This window comes from Oncorhynchus mykiss, chromosome 19, assembly GCF_057628025.1.
Source record: "Oncorhynchus mykiss isolate SJ-2025 chromosome 19, ASM5762802v1, whole genome shotgun sequence".
NCBI classification, from domain to species: Eukaryota; Metazoa; Chordata; class Actinopteri; order Salmoniformes; family Salmonidae; genus Oncorhynchus; species Oncorhynchus mykiss.
In genome coordinates, this window is record NC_143040.1 from 34179334 (window position 1) to 34199200 (window position 19867).

At 42.1% G+C, this 19867-nt stretch overlaps 1 protein-coding gene across 1 annotated transcript in view; it reads left to right on the forward strand.

Moving 5' to 3' along the window:
- Nucleotides 1-19867, forward strand: part of adck1 (aarF domain containing kinase 1) — a 172115-nt gene that overhangs the window by 78757 nt on the left and 73491 nt on the right. The window lies entirely within an intron of this gene.

The following is a 19867-nucleotide window of genomic DNA, read 5'->3' on the forward strand; positions in this document are numbered from 1 at the left end:
CTTTCTGATTTCGGTGTGTGTGTGTGCGCATGTTAGATGGTCTTGTCATGGTTAGTTGGGTTCACTGCAGCAGCCAAATTATCCCTCAGTCTCTCCTCTCTTTTCTACTCCCCTTTTCATCTCTCTGTCTCCATGCACGCACCTCTGTTTATGACAGAGTTGTTCAGTTGAAAAGCCAAAGCTGTTTCCCACGTCCCCTGGCTCTATTTAGATCAGGAATTATTGATAGTACAGAGAGGTGTAGCTTGGAGGCAGATAGACAGGTTGTTTCTCTCTTACAGCAACACACTGATCCTGGACCTGATCCTATTCTTATTTTCAATGACGGCCTAGGAACAGTGGGTTAACTGCCTTGTTTAGGGGCAGAACGACATTTGTACCTTGTCAGCTCAGGGATTCGATCTTGCAACCTTTCGGTTACTAGTCCAACGCTCTAACATTGATCCTGTGATGAAATCATCCAGCCAGAGGCACTTTACTAAACACTTAAGCAGACTTCTGGCTGCCAGCAGGCTGCCAGGCTTAACTTAATTTGTCCTGAGATTTTCATTAAACGTGTTAGCTACAGTATGTGAGTAAGAGGAGGAATTGAAGTTTATCTTTCATGTCTGACACATTTCTGCTTCCTGTTGCACCTTCGACAACCACTGTGATTATTATTATCTATGAACATTTGAACATCTTGGCCATGTTATAATCTCCACCCGGAACAGCAAGAAGAGGACTGGCCACCCCTCATTGCCTGGTTCCTCTCTAGGTTTCTTCCTAGGTTCTGGCCTTTCTAGGGAGTTTTTCCTAGCCACCGTGCTTCTAAACCAGCATTGCTTGCTTTTTGGGGTTTTAGGCTGGGTTTCTGTACAGCACTTTGAGATATCAGCTGATGTAAAAAGGGCTTCAGAAATACATTTGATTGATTGATTTAACTTTGTTCAGTTGTCAATAAATGCCAGACATGTTCATTGTGAATTTAAAGTTTCAACAGCTGTCTACTTTGTTATAAATTATTTTATTATTGGTAATTAGAAAACTACCTCAACATTTCTTTGTCACTTGTCTGTTGTTCCTCATATGGTTAGAAAAGTTTCCGAACTCTTTTTACAGATTACTCTCGTGTGTGTGTGTGTGTGTGTGTGTGTGTGTGTGTGTGTGTGTGTGTGTGTTGCAGGTCTGCTGCGGCAGATATTACTTTGTCTTTGTTTCCAGCCAGCTTATGAAGTCAAATCAGGGTAGGCTATTTGTGTGAGAAGCCATTCATTGGCAGGCCTATTCTAGATTTTTCCCGGTACTCACATCATCATTCAGTGCCTCGGAAGAGATTAAGGTTGTACGAGCAGCAAGGCGTGACATCCACACACATTTCCTGCTCCTGAATATGTGTAAATACCTTCTCTCTAAATACAGGGTAGGGAATTATCAATGTGTTGCCTCTGATAGTCCCGACACACACACTGTGTGTGTATTTGCGCCACACACAATATGAGCGTCAGGTATCACAACGACAGTACTTTAGATAGCTACATTTTTTACACTGGGTGAGTGGTACTAAAACATACCAGTGACATTTTGTAATTATACTATACCATTGATGTGCTGAGGTCGTGAACTCTGTCACATGGTCGTGGACAAGGCCTAAGTTATTATGTTCAGAGGGCCTACAATGTGTTTCATGCAGGTTTACTGCTTAAGACATCACTTCCTGCGAGCAGACTTGCGGCAGAATTTTTAACTCCTTCTCTCTCCGTCTCTCTGTGGGTTTCTTTTTAATCCTCCAGATTTACCAAATGCACCACCAAAATACAACATTTGACTTTTCTGTTAAAAGCCAGAGCACGTCTCGCTCTAGCAGACTGTTAAGACGTGTACCCTTTACTGTAGCATCCTTGAAGAAGGTGTGCCTCTTGGGAGGAAATTATACTTTTATTATTTGGGCCGTAGAAGTCCTTGTTTTTATGAATTTTAGATTAATACGAAAGAGGTGTGCTTGAATTAGGAATTGTTCAGGCTTCAAGTTGGCTCAAAATAGGCTATTGCTGCTGTGGCATGAAGGGAGCGTTCAGTGGCTGGCAGGAGTGTGTTTGTTTTTCGATTAGTTTGTTTAGTGTGTGTTTGTGTTTTGCCGCTGCTCCCTCATGCACAACCTCTTTACTGACTGAGTGAACCACATTAATCAGTGTCTCACACATACACGCACACACACACATCATGGGACTTATGGAGAAGGAGGGGTGAAGTATGATAGAGGGAGGAGCACCACATAGTGACTTCGGAACGTATTCACACCCCTTGACTTTTTCCGCATTTTGATGTCGAAAATCTAAAATTTATTACATTTAGATTTTTTGGGGTCATTGTCCTACACACAATACCCCATAATGTCAAAGTGGAATTATGTTTTTTTATTTATTTATTTTTTATGTTTACAAATTTATTAAAAGCTGAAATGTCTTTAGTCAATAAGTATTCAACCCCTTTGTTATGACATCCTAAATAAGTTCAGGAGGTCACATAATTTACATGGACAATAACAGTATTTTTTTAATGACTACCTTATCTCTGTCCCCCAAACATGTGTAAGGTCCCTCAGTCGAGCAATGAATTTCAAACACAGATTCAACCACAAAGACCAGGGAGGGTTTTCTTTGCCTTGTAAAGAAGTGCACCTATTGGTAAATGGGTAAAAATTAAAAAAGCAGACGCTGATTATTCCTTTGAGCATGGTGAAGTTATTAATTACACTTTGGATGGTGAATCAATACACCCAGTCACTACAAATATACAGGCGTCTTTCCTAACTCAGTTGCCGGAGAGGAAAGAAACCACTCATGGTGATTTTAAAACAGTTAAGAGTTTAATGACTGTGATAGGAGAAAACTGAGGATGGATCATCATCATTGTAGGTACTACACAACATTAACCTATTTGACAGAGTGAAAAGAAGGTGGTACAGAATAAAAATATTCCAAACCATGCATCCTGTTTGCAACAAGGCACATTTTTGGGGGTAATTCCAATACGACACATTATGGAGTACCACTCTCGATATTTTCAAGCATAGTGGTTGCTGCATCATATTATGGGTATGTTTAATCGTTTAGGACTGGGGAGTTTCAGGATAAAAAAGAAACGGAATGGAGCTAAGCACAGGTAGAATCCTTGAGGAAAACCTGGTTCAGTCTGCTTTCCACCAGACACTGGGAGATTAATTCACCTTTCAACAGGACAATAACCTAAAACACAAGTCCAAATCTACACTGGAGTTGCTTACCAAGAAGACAATGAATGTTCCTGAGTGGCTGAGCTACAGTTTTGACTTCAAATCTAATTTTATTTGTCACATATACATGGTTAGCAGATGTTAATGCGAGTGTAGCGAAATGCTTGTGCTTCTAGTTCCGACAATGCAGTAATAACCAACAAGTAATCTAACTGATCTTATCTTATACACAGTGTAAGGGGATAAAGAATATATTAATGAGTGATGGTACAGAGCAGCATAGGCAGGATACAGTAGATGGTATTGAGTACAGTATATACATGAGGTGAGTATGTAAACAAAGTGGCATAGTTAAAGTGGCTAGTGATACATGTATTACATAAGGATGCAGTTGATGATATAGAGTACAGTATATACGTATGCATATGAGTGGAATAATGTAGGGTAAGTAACATTATATAAGGTAGCATTGTTTAAAGTGGCTAGTGATATATTTACATCATAGACTTGCATCTAGTTGAAAATCTATGGCAAGACCTGAAAATGGTTCTCTAGCAATGATCAGCAACCAATTTGACAGAGCTTTGAAGAATTTTGAAAAGAATAATGGGTAAATGTTAGGCAATCCAGGTGTGGAAAGCTCTTATGAGACCTACCTAAAAAGTCTCTCAGCTTTAATCGCTGCCAAAGGTGCTGCTACAATGTATTACTCACAGGTGTGAATACTTATGTAAATTAGATTACTTTATTTCATTTTCAATCAATTTGCAAAAATGTCTAAACATGTTTTCACTTTGTCATTATGGGGTAATGTGTGTAGATGGGTGGGAAAACCAAATCAATTGAATCAATTTTGAATTCAGGCTGTAACAACAAAATGTGTAATATGTAAAGGGGTATGAATACTTTCTGAAGGCACTGTATGCTGCTGCCATAATTGTTTGATTATAGGGATTTAATATTACCATTTGTTGCTGCTATATTGTTTATTACGATTATTATGACCATTTGGTATTTATTCTGCCACTTTTACCCCTGTTTACATGTACATTCCTTCCTCAATCCCTCCAGCACCCTCTACATTGGAATAATGGTACTGCACTGACCTGTATATAAGACATGGCGTTTTCATGTTTATTTTCTTCTTTCTCTTCTCTCGCATTTCACTTGTTTCATTTCTGATCTATATTACTACCTCTATTGTGCATTTTACATTCAGCATCACTGCGTCAAGGGAAATCTACTATTCTTTCTAACAACAAAGATGTCTACATATGCACTGTGTACGAAACATTTAGAACACCTGCTCTTTCCATGACATCGACTGACCAGGTGAATGCTATGACCCCTTATTTATGTCACTTGTTAAATCCACTTCAATCGCACAACTCGATATTAGGAAGATGGTTTTTATTGTCTTGCACACTCAGTATATTTCAGGATGTTGTGTATCCCTGGAAATAATCATAATTAATGTAAACATGAAAGTTTTGAAAACATAGTTTGTCCAAAAAAATGTGGTCTTTTGGCTCAACTTTCCCTGGTATGGGGTAAGTGGAGAATAGGGACAGGGTAAGTTGAACTGCCTTTGGGACAGTGGGTGATGGTGCTAGTTGATCAGTTTAATTCATGGAATGGGGGTGTGGTATATTGTATATCGTAAATGTATGCATCCCTTCAGATTTACACTGAGTGTAGAAAACATTAGGAAAACCTTCCTTATATTGAGTTGCACCCCCTTTTTCCCTCAGAACAGCCTCATTTCGTAGGGACATGGATTCTACAAGGTGTGAAATGTTCTACAGGGATGCTGGCCCATGTTGACTCCAATGCTTTCCACAGTTGTGTCAAGTTGTCTGGATGTCCATTGGGTGATGGACCATTCTTGATATTCGCGGGAAACTGTTGAGCGTGAAAAACCCAGCAACATTGCAGTTCTCGACACACTGAAACCGGTGTGCCTGGCACCTATTACCATACCCCGTTCAAAGGCACTGAAGTATTTTGTCTTGCCCATTCACCCTTTGAATAGTACACATGCACAATCCACGTCTCAAGGTTTAAGCATCCTTCTTTAACCCCGTCTCCTCCCCTTCATCTACACCTATTGAAGTGGATTTAACAAGATTCATCAATAATGGATCACAGCGCTCACTTGGATTCATCTGTTCTGTCTATGCCATTGATGTTAATGTCCTAATGTTTTGTACCCTCAATGTACATCTCTGTTCAATATCTCTTATTCTTCCATTCCTTGACCAGTTGTCTGGGACAGGGATGTTGTTTCAATGTGCCAATTCATAGGCAAGTTCTCATCATTTGAGGCTACTAAGCCCATGAAACTGGTCTCTGAGATTTTTGATAGGTTTAGGAAGCTCAGACCCCGTGTGTGCCCTGCTATCATGTCCTCTCTTTTGTACAGGCAGATGTTTACTTTTTTTTTTTTTTGTCAGTGTACCTCTTCTGTGTCATTCAGTCCATTTTTTTCCATCTCTTGATGCTGCTTGAATGGACTTCTTCCCTTCTCTCACGTCCTTGGCTGCTCTCTCAAGAACCTCAAGAGGGGATAGACCCCTTCCTGTTTTGTGTTTGTATATATGGGGCATGATGATGTCTGCACTGTAACAATAAAAATGCTCCATCTTGAGTTCATATTGCATGACACATTGCAAAAATACTTTGCATATTGGCCCAGGTCCAGATCGGAGTTGAGCATGTGTAAATGGAACATAATTTCCTTTTTTATGAGCTTTTCTCTCTCTTCGTATTCTGACCTTGAACTTAAGCTCGAGAATAGCATGCTATTCACCCACTATTCATGGGTGCTCAAATAAATGGTGTGGAGGAGGTGTGTATACAGATACGCCGTATTCTGACCTTGACTTAATTCCCCCCAAAAATGCCACCACCTTCACGTGCGAGGAAACAATGAATAAGGTCTAGCAAATCCCACCGGTTTCAAGGTGGAAAAAGCATTTACTTAATTTTTTGTCTGATTAGAAATAACACCATTGTCCGTGCACTGTAATTTACAACTTGATAAGATCTATTGATAAGAGCTAGGTCAATGAGTAATCCGTTTGGAGAAGGGGATTGTAAATACGCACAGCTAATGTTTGAAGGTCATTTTTCCTTATGATGCCTGTATGTGAAACCAGCCATATGGAAGCAAACTGAAAATAATATCAACGTGATGTATTGCGTAGTGAAATAGGCTAGAAATAGCTGTCATGTTATTCAGAATTGTAATTGTGGGCCCTTTTTATAATTTGCCTGGATGAAATTTGGAGACCCAAGCTGTAGGCGTCTGTAGGGCTGACCCTGCCGAGTTGATGTTTTACCGTTGTCATGTTACCGTTGTCAACAGTTCCATGATTAGTGAGAATTAGGGTAGATTTATAGGACTATTGTTGAACCCCTATTGTACACTTTTTTTCCCCCCATCTTCCAATATTTCATGGATTGAACTTGAATATAACTTTCAGGATGAATCAACCCACTATTTATTATTCATCAATATACAGTATGTCATGCGCCCCCCATTTCCTAACCCTAAAATGTGCCTAAGTAATCTACAAGATCGGAGTGTTTAAAAAAAAAAAAAAAAAAAAAAATCTACCAGTTGGTGCTGAAACGGAGACAAATGTGCATAGATGGCTTTATTTCATTGATCTCTATATTATGAACCTTTTCTGTTGACAAAATTATAATCAACGTTCACCATATTTAAAGAGCTGGCTTAAGATAAATGTAGTGAAAACCCCTTTGAATGAAAACTCCAAGTGGGAGGGATTTCATCGGTTGAATGAAATATATTCTGAGTGCGCAAGGTAGCCACACCTGCAGAGCGCCTTACTAAGGTAAGTCTGAATACTAGAGGTCGACCGATTAATCAGAATGGCCGATTAATTAGGGACGATTTTTCAAGTTTTAATAATAATCGCAAATCGGTATTTTTGGGCGCCGATTTAAAAAAAAATATATATATATATATTTATATTTATATATATTTATATATATATATATATTTTTTTATACCTTTTTTAACTAGGCAAATCAGTTAAGAACACATTCTTATTTTCAATGACGCCCTAGGAACGGTGGGTTGACTGCCTTGTTCAGGGGCAGAACGACAGATTTTCACCATGTCAGCTCGGGGGATTCAATCTTGCAACCTTACAGTTAACTAGTCCAACACAATAACGACCTGCCTCCCTCTCGTTGCACTCCACAAGGAGACTGTCTGTTACGTGAATGCAGTAAGCCAAGGTAAGTTGTTAGCTAGCATTAAACTTATCTTATAAAAACCAATCAATCATAATCACTAGTTATCATCAACCATGTGTAGTTATTACTAGATATTATCTAGCGTGTCCTGCGTTGCATATAATTTGACTGAGCATACAAGTATCTAAGTTTTTACATACATTCAAACAGCACTTTCGTGCATTTTGCCAGCAGCTCTACGTTGTGCGTCAAGCATTGCGCTGTTTATGACTTCAAGCCTATCAACTCCCGAGATGAGGCTCGTGTAACCGAAGTGAAATGGCTAGCTAGCTAGCTAGCTAGCGCGCACTAATAGCATTTCAAACGTCACCCGCTCTGAGCCTTCTCGTAGTTGTTCCCCTTGCTCTGCATGGGTAATGCTGCTTCGATGGTGGCTGTTGTCGTTGTGTTGCTGGTTCGAGCCCAGGGAGGAGCGAGGAGAGTGAAGAAAGCTATACTGTTACACTGGCAATACTAAAGTGCCTATAAGAACATTGAATAGTCAAAGGTTAATGAAATACAAATGGTATAGAGGGAAATAGTCCCATAATTCTTATAATAACTTCAACCTAAAACTTCTTACCTGGGAATATTGAAGACTCATGTTAAAAGGAACCACCAGCTTTCATATATTCTCATGTTCTGAGCAAGGAACTGAAACGTTAGCTTTCTTACATAGCACATATTGCACTTTTACTTTCTTCACCAACACTTTTGTTTTTGCATTATTTAAACCAAATTGAACATGTTTCATTATTTACTTGAAGCTAAATTGATTTTATTGATTTTATTGATATTAAGTTAAAATAAGTGTTCATTCAGTATTGTTGTAATTGTTATTATTACAAATAAATAAATAAAAAATTGTCCGATTGAATCGGTATTGGCTTTTTTGGTCCTCCAATAATCGATATCGGAATCGGCGTTGAAAAATCATAATCGGTCGACCTCTACTGAATACCAAAGGGCCTCCCGAGTGGTGCAGTGGTCTAAGGAGCTGCATCGCAGTGATAGCTGTGCCACTCGAGATTCTGGATTCAAGTCCAGGCTCTGTCACAGCTGGTCGCGACCGGAAGACCCATGGGGTGGCCCAATTGGCCCAGCGTCGTCCGGTTTAGGGGAAGCTTTGGCCGGCAGGGATGTCCTTGTCCCATCGCGCACTAGCGACTCCTGTGGCGGGCCGGGTGCAGTGCACACTGACACGGTCGCCAGGTGTACTGTGTTTCCTCCGACACATTGATACGGCTGGGTTAAGTGGGCATTGTGTCAAGAAGCAGTGTGGCTTTGTTGGGTTATGTTTTGGAGGACGCACAGCTCTCGACCTTCGACAAGACTAACTACTAATAATAATTTCTATGTGCTATGGTGGCCACATGGCAAACATTTTGACTATATTACACTATGAAAGGATGAACTTTCATGCTTGGTTTCCGACTTCATATTTTAGCTTATAGAGACCCAAACTGATGTATAAAACAATCTTTGGTTTGGTTTGGATGCAAGCATCATGAAACCTATTACACAAATTTAAATAGAATTTGTGAAAATCCTTTTTTGGACCTAACTTGCTTACCACTTTTTCCATGTGGTTTCTTCCTTCACAGACTCCATGAAATGAATGGAGTCTTCCTAAATATTTGCTCATATGATTCATTTTGTGTCTGGTTTCTTAGAAACAAGCGGTGGCTCAACTAACCCCACTCTTCCTGTACATGTAACAGAACTTGAAACTTGCAGCCAGCTGAGCATGTAAATGTACATCGTCTCCCTAATGGCGTGTGTGTCTTGCTGTTTTAGTCTTCAAGAGATTGAACGGGATCTTAAGCACTTACAAACTCGTAACATATTGTACAAATTGGAAACATGTATACAAATCTTCAGGACGTTACATATCATACAAAACGATGCAATTTCAATGTTTTCCTGGACCCATTTTGGCCTGTGAGTGCTACTTTCAGAAGTATATATAAAACCTCTATCATCACTTTAATGATTTTATGTGGACTGGACAACAAGAGGTGATGTGTCAACTGTGAAGTCCATTATAAACACACAATGCTAACTAATAAGATAGGCTCCCCCCCCCCCCCCCCCCCCGCCCCCCTCCCTCCCTGTGTCCATCTGTGTCCGGTCACATCATTTAACACTGCCTGAACGGTGCCAGCCCTCAGCCTTGGATAAAAGAGAAGAACATGCTTTATAAGGATTGGATTCCAAAATATCACCAACACATGTCAGTGTGCTTGGCAGCAGCGGGTTGTCTTGTTGTGTCGGGCTATATGAGTGTGACAAGATGGCTTCTGTTCCGCCCAACACACACCGCCTCCATCTACCCACGGCCACAAAGAGGGCATGCTCACCCTGTCCTTCCTGTCTCCATATGGGCTCTTTGGGCTCTTCCTCTTGTGACTCATCATCCTCTTTCTCACTGCCAAACGCTGGGGGTTAGCAAGTGACCTGCCATAGCCTAGGACAACCCCATCCTACACCACACACTATCCTATACAACCCCTTCCTACATATTTTACATTTACATTTTAGTAACTCTTTTCCAGAGCGACTTAGTCTACACGCGCTAGCACAGTCTTAGTAATAAATATTTTCCTCAAGTCAGTAAGAAAAGACAAATGCTCGTAAAAAAAAATAAGACTAAGACTGATGTCTTATTTAAAGTAAAGATTCACCCATTTTGAAAGTTTTTTTCAAAGTGGTTGACAAAGTCTCTGAGCAATGTTCTATCGATTCCCTGGGTCATATGTTTTCATGTGTATCTGAGCTATTGCTGTTCAAGCAGACAGAAATTTGGCTGGTATGACGTAGCATTGCGATAAAGGCACTCTTCTAACACATGTTTCCTATTTGTCTGCCTCTTTAGCCCATTCGCTGTGGCACCATGCAATGCACCATTGCATGGTGCTGCAGCGAATGTCAAACTCTGCAGGTTGAACAGGGTGAGATCGTAGACTCCTAAATTGATAGCTGTAAAATCACCTAAACAAACTGCACTAACTACTATTTCACGTTCTGATATTGACTTTGCTATTATTGTGTGTAGCTACATTTGCTAACTAGCGAGCCAGCAAGCCCATAGAGAGAGCGTTGCATTGTGGGTTTTATAGTCGACTTGCGCTGCAACAGATTTTCACATGTTGCTACCAACCTTATTATAACGACAAAATTAAGCACTTGTTCACAAAACATAGTGTTATTTAACACTGTCAAGTATAGTAATGAGTGGTTTTGTTTGTATTTGTCCTTTTAAGATATTCTTTGAAGAGGTAGGATTTTAGACGTTTTTGGTAGATGGGCAGGGACTCTGCTGTCCTAGCATCTGAGGCACCATTGGGTGCCAGGACAGAGAAGAGCTTTGACTGGGCTCAGGAGCTAAACCTCCTATAGGCGTGGGATATGAGACCAGTGGTGTTAGAATGGAGTACTCTGGTTGAGATGTAGAGTTTGAGCATAGCCTGACAGTAGGGAGGGGCAGTTCCCCCTCGCCGCTTTGTAGTTTTCTCAGCAAAAAAAATAAAATAATCATAGGGGTCAGGAATGAGTTGATGAGGTAGGTGAGGAATGGGAGAAAGTCTCCAAAGATATTCTGGAAGAGGGGATGGGGTTGAGTGGGCAGGTTGTCGGGCGGCTGGACATCACTAGTCATCTGGAGAGAGTGGGGAGAAAGAGGTCAAGGCGTAAGGTGTGAGTGGGACCAGTGGACTCTGTAGGCTGAGTGAATGAGGAGTGGATGTCATCAACTTTTTTTCAAAGTGGTTGACAAAGTCGTCCACAGAAATTGAGGGAGGAGAAGGTGGAAAAGAGTTTCCTGGTGTCGGAGGCAGAGGCTTGGAATTTAGAGTGATAGGAAGTGGCTTTAGCAGCAGATACAGAAGAAGAGAATGTGGATAGGGAGTGGAAGGTTGATATGTCCAACGGAAGTTTAGTTATCTTCCATTTTCTATGTGCACGCAGTGAGTCATTCAGCCACGGAGCGGGAGGGGAGGTTTGTGCCGTGCAGGAGCAAAGGGGACAGTGCAAGTCAAAGTAGGCGGAAAGGGAGGAGAGTAGGGTCAAAGAGGCAGAGTCAGGACACAGGAGGGAGAAGGATTTAGCAGAAGAGAGAGTTTAGATTGCAACGTCACATGACCATCTGGGTGGGGGCTTAGTGGGTAGGGTTGGAGGAGAGAGTGAGAAAAAAATAAACACATTTGTGATCAGAGACCTGGGGGGGTTGTGGTGAGATTAGTAAGCGAACAGCCTCTAGTGGAGATGAGGTCAAGTGTATTGCCTGCCTTGTAAGTGGGAGGGGACTGGGAAAAGGGTGTGGTCAAGAGGCAAAGAAATTAGTTGAAGTCAGGCATAAGGAGGTTGACGTCGCCCCGTAAGATGAGTTGTTGCCATCGTCGGGAAATAAGCTTATCAAGGTGTCAAGCTCATTGAAGAACTCCCCAAGGGCACCTGGTGGGTGATATTTGACAACCAATGTTAAGCTTGAGTGGACAAGTGACAGTGACAGCATGGAATTCAAATGAGGAGATGGACAGGTGAGAGAGTGGGGGAAAAGGAGAAATGAGTAGCCCTGTGCCACCACTACGACAACCATATGCTCTTGGACTATGAGATGACATGATGAGAGAGCAGCTGGAGTAGCAGTGTAGTGTTCTCTGGGGTAATCCATGTCTTCGACAGGGACCAGAAAGTCTAGGGACTTTAGGGTGACAAAGACCGAGGAAGTCAGCCTTGTTGACCGCCTATCGGCAGTTCAAATTCCACATGGGTTGTGCGTGCAGGGTAGACTAGATGAGAAGGGTTTCAGCCACTGGGAGTGAAAAAAAGATTAAATCGCACACATACTTGACGAATCTACAAAAGAGCAAAATGAGAAGAGAGTCGTGTGAAGCCTTCCTCAAATAACTCGGCAGACCAACTTGGCAGAACGTCTTTGTTTCGGGCGGCAACACTGGCGCTTGATTGAAGATTGAAGTGCTAACACTAATTGCTGATTGCCTGGAAGAGGTGAAGAAAAATACCCCCCCCCCCCCCAAACAGACACAGCCACCAAGTATTACAAAGTTATCATGAATTGACCTGAAACCAGTCCAAGTCCATGTTCCAATACTTCAGTCACAAGTACTGAGCATTCAGCAGTTCAAAGCAATGATTAAGTAGGCTATTGAGTAGAAGGGCAGCACTTAACTAGAATTTCCCTATCCAGACTTTAAACAACAACACTTATTGAAAGACAAAACATATACACTAGATGACCAAAAGTATGTAGACACCTCATCTAACATCTCATTCCAAAATCATGGGCATTAATATGGAGTTGGTCCCCCCCTTTGCTGCTATAACAGCCTCCGCTCTTCTGACAAGGCTTTCCACTAGATGTTGGAACATTGCTGTGGGGACTTGCTTCCGTTCAGCCACGAGCATTAGTGATGGGAGGCACTGATGTTGGGCAATTAGGCCTGGCTCTCAGTCGGTGTTCCAATTCATTCCGAAGGTGTTCGATGGGGTTGAGGTCAGGGCTCTGTGCAGGCCAGTCAAGTTCCTCCACACCGATCTCAACAAGCCATTTCTGTGTGGACCTCGCTTTGTGCACGGGGCATTGTCATGCTGAAACAGGACAGGGCCTTCCCTAAACTGTTGCAACAAAGTCAGAAGCACAGAATCGTCTACAGTGTCATTGTATGCTGTAGCGTTCATATTCTCCTTCACTATAACTAAGGTGCCTAGCCCAAACCATGAAAAACAGCCCCAGACCATTATTCCTCCTCCACCAAACCTGGCATTTTTCACTATGCGTTTGGGCAGGTAGCGTTCTCCTGGCATCTGCCAAATCCAGATTCGTCCATCAGACTGCCAGATGATGAAGCGTGATTCATCACTCCAGAGAACACGTATCCACTGCTCCAGAGTCCAAAGGCAGCGGGCTTTACATCACTCCAGCCGATGCATGGCATTGCATATGGTGTTCTTAGGCTTGTGTGTGGCTGCTCGGCTATGGAAACCCATTTTATGGAGCTCCCGACGAACAGTTGACCAGGGCAGTTCTAGCAGGGCAGAAATTTGACGAACTGACTTGTTGGAAAGGTGGCATCCTATGACGGTGCCACGTTGAAAGTCACTGAGCTCTTCAGTAAGGCCATTCTACTGCCAATATCTGTCTATGGAGATTCCATGGCTGTGTGCTCGATTTTATACACGTGTCAGCAACAGGTGTGGCTGAAATGTTTATGTTACAGCCTTATTCTAAAGTTGAGTTTGAAATTCCTCATGAATCTACACACAATACCCCATAATGACAAAAAAAACAGGTTATTAGAATTTTCAAATTCATTCAATCTTAGACCAGAGAATCTTGTTTCTCATGGTATGAGTCCTTTAGGTTCCTTTTTATCAAACTCCAAGTGAGCTGTCATGTGCCTTTTACTGGGGAGTGGCTTCCTTCTGGCTTTACCATAAATGCTTGATTAGTGGAGTGCTGCAGAGATGGTTGTCATTCTGGAAGGTTCTCCCATCTCCACAGAGTGACCATTGGGTTCTTGGTCACCTCCCTGACCAAGGTACTTCTCCCCCGATTGTTCAGTTTGGCTGGGCGGCCAGCTCTAGGAAGAGTCTTGGTGGTTCCAAACTGCTTCCATTTAAAAATTATTTAGGCCACTGTGTTCTTGGGGACCTTCAATGCGGCAGACATTGAATAAATATTCTCTCTGCACACTCAACAGTCTGTCACAGTGTGTGTCATGGAACAGCTTGAGAAGAAGCAGTGTTGATGAATACAGTAAACCAGTTGGCTCTTTGAGAGGAGAGCGTTCTTTTTTTCCTTCCGTTTTTGCACTGTTTCCATTTTGTGTTTGTTTTCCCCCCTAGTACCATTTGTGGTGACATATGCAGTCCCACTGTGTGTATCTGGACTGGTGCTTACTGTTGGCTCCACAAGCTGTCAGCTCTCCTCTCTTGTGAAAAGACTAAAAAAAGCATGGCTCTGCTATGCCGTTTCACCAAACTAAAAGCATGGCTCTGCTATATACTGTTTCACCAAACTAAAAGCATGGCTCTGCTGTATACTGTTTCACCAAACTAAAAGCATGGCTCTGCTATATGCTGTTTCACCAAACTAAAAGCATGGCTCTGCTATATGCCGTTTTGCCAAACTAAAAGCATGGCTCTGCTGTATGCTGTTTCGCCAAACTAAAAGCATGGCTCTGCTATGCCGTTTCACCAAACTAAAAGCATGGCTCTGCTATATACTGTTTCACCAAACTAAAAGCATGGCTCTGCTGTATACTGTTTCACCAAACTAAAAGCATGGCTCTGCTGTATACTGTTTCACCAAACTAAAAGCATGGCTCTGCTATATACTGTTTCACCAAACTAAAAGCATGGCTCTGCTGTATACTGTTTCACCAAACTAAAAGCATGGCTCTGCTATATGCTGTTTCACCAAACTAAAAGCATGGCTCTGCTATATGCCGTTTTGCCAAACTAAAAGCATGGCTCTGCTGTATGCTGTTTCGCCAAACTAAAAGCATGGCTCTGCTATGCCGTTTCACCAAACTAAAAGCATGGCTCTGCTATATACTGTTTCACCAAACTAAAAGCATGGCTCTGCTGTATACTGTTTCACCAAACTAAAAGCATGGCTCTGCTGTATACTGTTTCACCAAACTAAAAGCATGGCTCTGCTATATACTGTTTCACCAAACTAAAAGCATGGCTCTGCTGTATACTGTTTCACCAAACTAAAAGCATGGCTCTGCTATATGCTGTTTCACCAAACTAAAAGCATGGCTCTGCTGTATACTGTTTCACCAAACTAAAAGCATGGCTCTGCTATATGCCGTTTTGCCAAACTAAAAGCATGGCTCTGCTGTATGCTGTTTCGCCAAACTAAAAGCATGGCTCTGCTATGCCGTTTCACCAAACTAAAAGCATGGCTCTGCTGTATGCTGTTTCGCCAAACTAAAAGCATGGCTCTGCTACATGCTGTTTCACCAAACTAAACTACATTTGCATATTTGATAATCAGTGAAATTAACATAAATGGTGAGCCTTATTCTATGGCCAAGGTGTGGCGCTCCAAGCACGTGGGCAGATTGCTCCCTAGGCTGTTGAGGGTAAGATCTACAACTGATTAAGGATTCCTAGACTCTGGCAATACATGCGGTTTTACCAGGACTTTATCACAGTTTGTCATATTTGCATAATTAAGTCGTTTCCATCGATACTGTTCTCATGTGTAGTCCCCATAATCATTGCATCAGACCCACATACTGTAGTTATATAATTCATAATCACATAATTTATTGATGAGTTTGAACCTGATAGTCTCACTCCTGACCTAACACTCAAACATGAACGTTAGCCCTTCACATATCTTTTTCTGAGGCAGTACAGGAATAGAACACTCCAATGCATCGACAGCATTCATGTCTGATTTTCAAAGCAATCTGAGCACCCAGAAAGTCAATACTTTGTCATTATTCACCCTATGTTTAAAGGTAGCCTGCTCGTCTCACGTTACGTTACAATACTCTCCAGTCTCGTTCATCACTCTGAACAAATATATAGGAAGCTTGGGAACCGACGCTAGTAGCTAGCTTTTTAGTGATAAACATGTTTGGCCTGACAAAGGACATCAAATTAAAGTTTATTTGTCACGTGCGCCGAATACCTTACAGTGAAATGCTTACTTACAGCCCCTAACCAATAGTGCAAAAAAAGGTGTTAGGTGAACAACGGTTAAGTAAAGAAATAAAACACCAGTAAAAAGACAGGCTATATACAGTAGCGCGGCTACATACAGGCACTGGTTAGTCGGGCTGATTTGAGTTATGCATATATGATGAACAGAGAGTAGCAGTAGCGTAAAAGAGGGGTTGGCGGGACAATAGCGCTACAAGACTTGTTAATGTTATATTCATATCGGAGCAAATTCATCTCCGGTGTGATCTCAGCGCCATTGTGTTGGAACCATTTTAGAGTTGATCGTAGAGAGACGGTTGAACGTGCAGAGTTCCTGTCTGCTGTTGGGTGTAGCCTCTGTCACGTTGAACAGGCCTCTCCAATGCACAGGGAGAGCTTGAGAATGTAGCTGCTTTCCAATGTACCCGTTACTACTGTGGAATAAGTGCTTTACAATCTCCCTCTGTCGATAAAGCAATACAGCTTCTGAGGCCATGATATTGTGCATATGGTACTCTATGCCTGAGGCACAAGGCAGAGATGATTTTTATGGTGGCGCTGGTATGGCTCAGACACTCCTCGGCCTATCAGCAAGCACTATGGGGTTGTCAAGAATCCAGCTGTTTGAGATTGTAACAGCTTTTAGAACGTGACTGCTTTAGAATATACCGGTAACAGATTTTTAGAATATGACTGGATAGGAATTTAGCAGCTTGAGAATGTTCAGGTAACCGTTTGAGAACGTGACTGCGTTAGATTGTTTCCGATAATAGCTCTGGAATGTTTTTTCGAACTGCTTTCAGAACGGTACCGCTGAGGCACATGTAGAGAGGGGATTGAAACGCAGAGGGGGTGCCTCTTGGCTCTGTTCTCTCCATATTAAGAGATTAACATAGTAGTACCATAAAGACACTGTCACTTTCTCTCTTTTGCTCTTTCTCTTCTCTCGCTCTCTTCTCCTCCTCTCCTCTTAACTCTTATCTCTCTCTCTCTGTCTCTCTGTCTCTGTCTGTCTCTCTCTGTCTCTCTCTCTCTGTCTCTCGCTCTCCCCTCCATCATCATCATCATCATTCCTCTATTCCCTGCGGCAGACTTGTATCTCTCCATCTGCACAGTGCTCACGTTTATGAGACTCACATTCACATTACCATGCTGTTCTACTCAGGCTCACTGGGTTCCCCCACTACAGAATAGGAACATCATTAAGTCTGGAGGACTGTAGCCAGGAACTAATGGACTGTAAATGACAGGAATGAATGTGTAGCAAGTATGTGAATATGTAGTGAAGCTTTTGATTCTATCGAGCTATATGATGTACAGTGCATTCGGAAAGTATTCAGACCCCTTGACTTTTTCCACATTTTGTTATGTTACAGCCATATTTTAAAATGGTTTAAATAGTTTTTTCCCCCTCATCAATCTACACACAATACCCATAATGATAAAGCAAGGTTTTTGGACATTTCTGCAAATGCATTACGCATTTTAAAAACTATCACATTTACATAAGTATTCAGGCCCTTTACTCTGTACTTTGTTGAAGCACCTTTGGCAGTGACTACATTCTTTAGTCTTCTTGGGTATAACGCTACATGCTTGGCACACCTGTATTTAGGGAGTTTCTCCTATTCTTCTCTGCAGATCCCCTCAAGCTCTGTCAGGTTGGATGGGGAGCGTCGCTGCACAGCTATTTTCAGGTCTCTCCAAAGAGGTTCGATCGGGTTCAAGTCCGGGCTCTGGCTGTGCCACTCAAGAAAATTCATAGACTTGTCCCGAAGCCACTCTTGCGTTGTATTGGCTGTGAGTTTAGGATCGTTGTTCTATTGGATAGTGAACCTTCACCCCAGTCTGAGATCCTGGGTGCTCTTGAGCAGGTTTTCATCAAGGGTCTCTCTCTTTGCTGTGTTCATCTTTCCCTCAATCCTGACTAATATCCCAGTTTCTGCTGCTGAAAAACATTCCCACAGCATGATGCTGCCACCACCATGCTTCACCATAGGGATGGTGCCAGGTTTCCTCCAGGCGTGACGCTTGGCATTCAGGCCAAAGAGTTCAATCTTTGTTTCATCAGACCAGATAATCTTGTTTCTCATGGTCTGAGAGTCCTTTAGGTGCCTTTTGGCAAACTACAAGCGAGCTGTCGTGTTTTTTACTGAGGAGTGGCTTCTGTTTGGCTACTCTACCATAAATGATTGGTGGTGCTGTAGAGATGGTTGTCCTTCTGGAAGGTTCTCCCATCTCCACTGAAGAACTCTGTCAGAGTGACCATCGGGTTGGTCACCTCCCTGACCAAAACCCTTCTCCCCCGATTGCTCAGTTTGGCCAGACGGACAGAATTATTCAGGCCACTGTGTTCTTAGGGACCTTCAATGCTGCAGAAATGTTTTTGTACCCTTCCTCAGATCTGTGCCTCGAAACAATCCTGTCTCGGAGCGCTACAGACAATTCTGGTGACCTCATGGCTTGGTTTTTGCTCTGACATGCACTGTCAACTGTAGGACCTTGTATAGACAAGTGTGTGCCTTTCCACATCATATCCAATCAATTGAAGTTACCACAGGTGGACTCCAATCAAGTTGTAGAAACATCTCAAGGATGATCCATGGAAAAAGGGTGCACCTGCGCTCAATTTCGTGTCTCATAGCAAAGGGTCTGAATACCTACGTAAACAAGGTATTTCTTGCTAAAATGTCTAAAAACCTGTTTTCGCTTTGTCATTATTGGGTATTGTGTGTAGATTGATAAGGGAAAAAAACAGTTTAATACGTTTTAGATTAAGGCTCTAACGTAACAAAATGTGGAAAAGTCAAGGGGTCTGATTACTTTCCGAATGCACTGTATAGTTCACGGCAGGGCTGGGCAAGCTACGGCCAGTGGGCTGGAGAAATTGTAGTATGTAGAAATTAATTTTGACAAACAAAGCGGTAAAAAAACAAACATATGTGGCCCTTTGTTGAATTTCGAAATTCCGATGTGGCCCTCGAGCCAAATGTTTGCTCACCCCTGGTCTACGGTGTCTAGGACTGCACTGTCTCATTTTCTGAAGACCTTTTTGCTTTTACATGTTCATTGTTCACAATGTTTAAATGTTCAACATGATATCTTGACAGTAGGTCACTGTTTTTAATGAACCACTATTGTTAGTTATTGATTTATTTGAACCCAAATGCCTCCGAGAGCAACCATCCACCATTATTGTTCTGATGGACCGTTTGTCTTGTCTTAACTTCCTAAGCAGGTCAGACAATAGAAGTTGTGAATGGAGTTTTAGGTCAGAGTGGAGTGGCGCTAGTAGCGATCATTACTGGTCCCAGTAAGTTTTGACAGGTCTGTGATCATGATGTATGGTGGGGCCTGGGACTCGGACTCCTCTCTCTGTTTGCCATCCCTCTCTGCCACTGTCTCTGCCTTCCGGCCTAACACGAAAACTGCTAAAGCGGCCATTTTGACCGCTCATAATTTCATTTTTTTAAGTCTTGCCCCCCCCCCCGTCCTTGACTTTTCCTAAATAAGGCTATATAATACTGCCAAACAGAACTAGGGTTATAATCAGTTTTAGTCATGTCATTTTCTTGAATGGTTTTCCTCGTTGCCCCGCCCAACATTAGGGCCTGCTCCGCTCATTCTTCAGACTAGAGGTCGACCGATTAATCGGAATGGCTGATTTAATTAGGGCCGATTTCAAGTTTTCATAACAATCGGAAA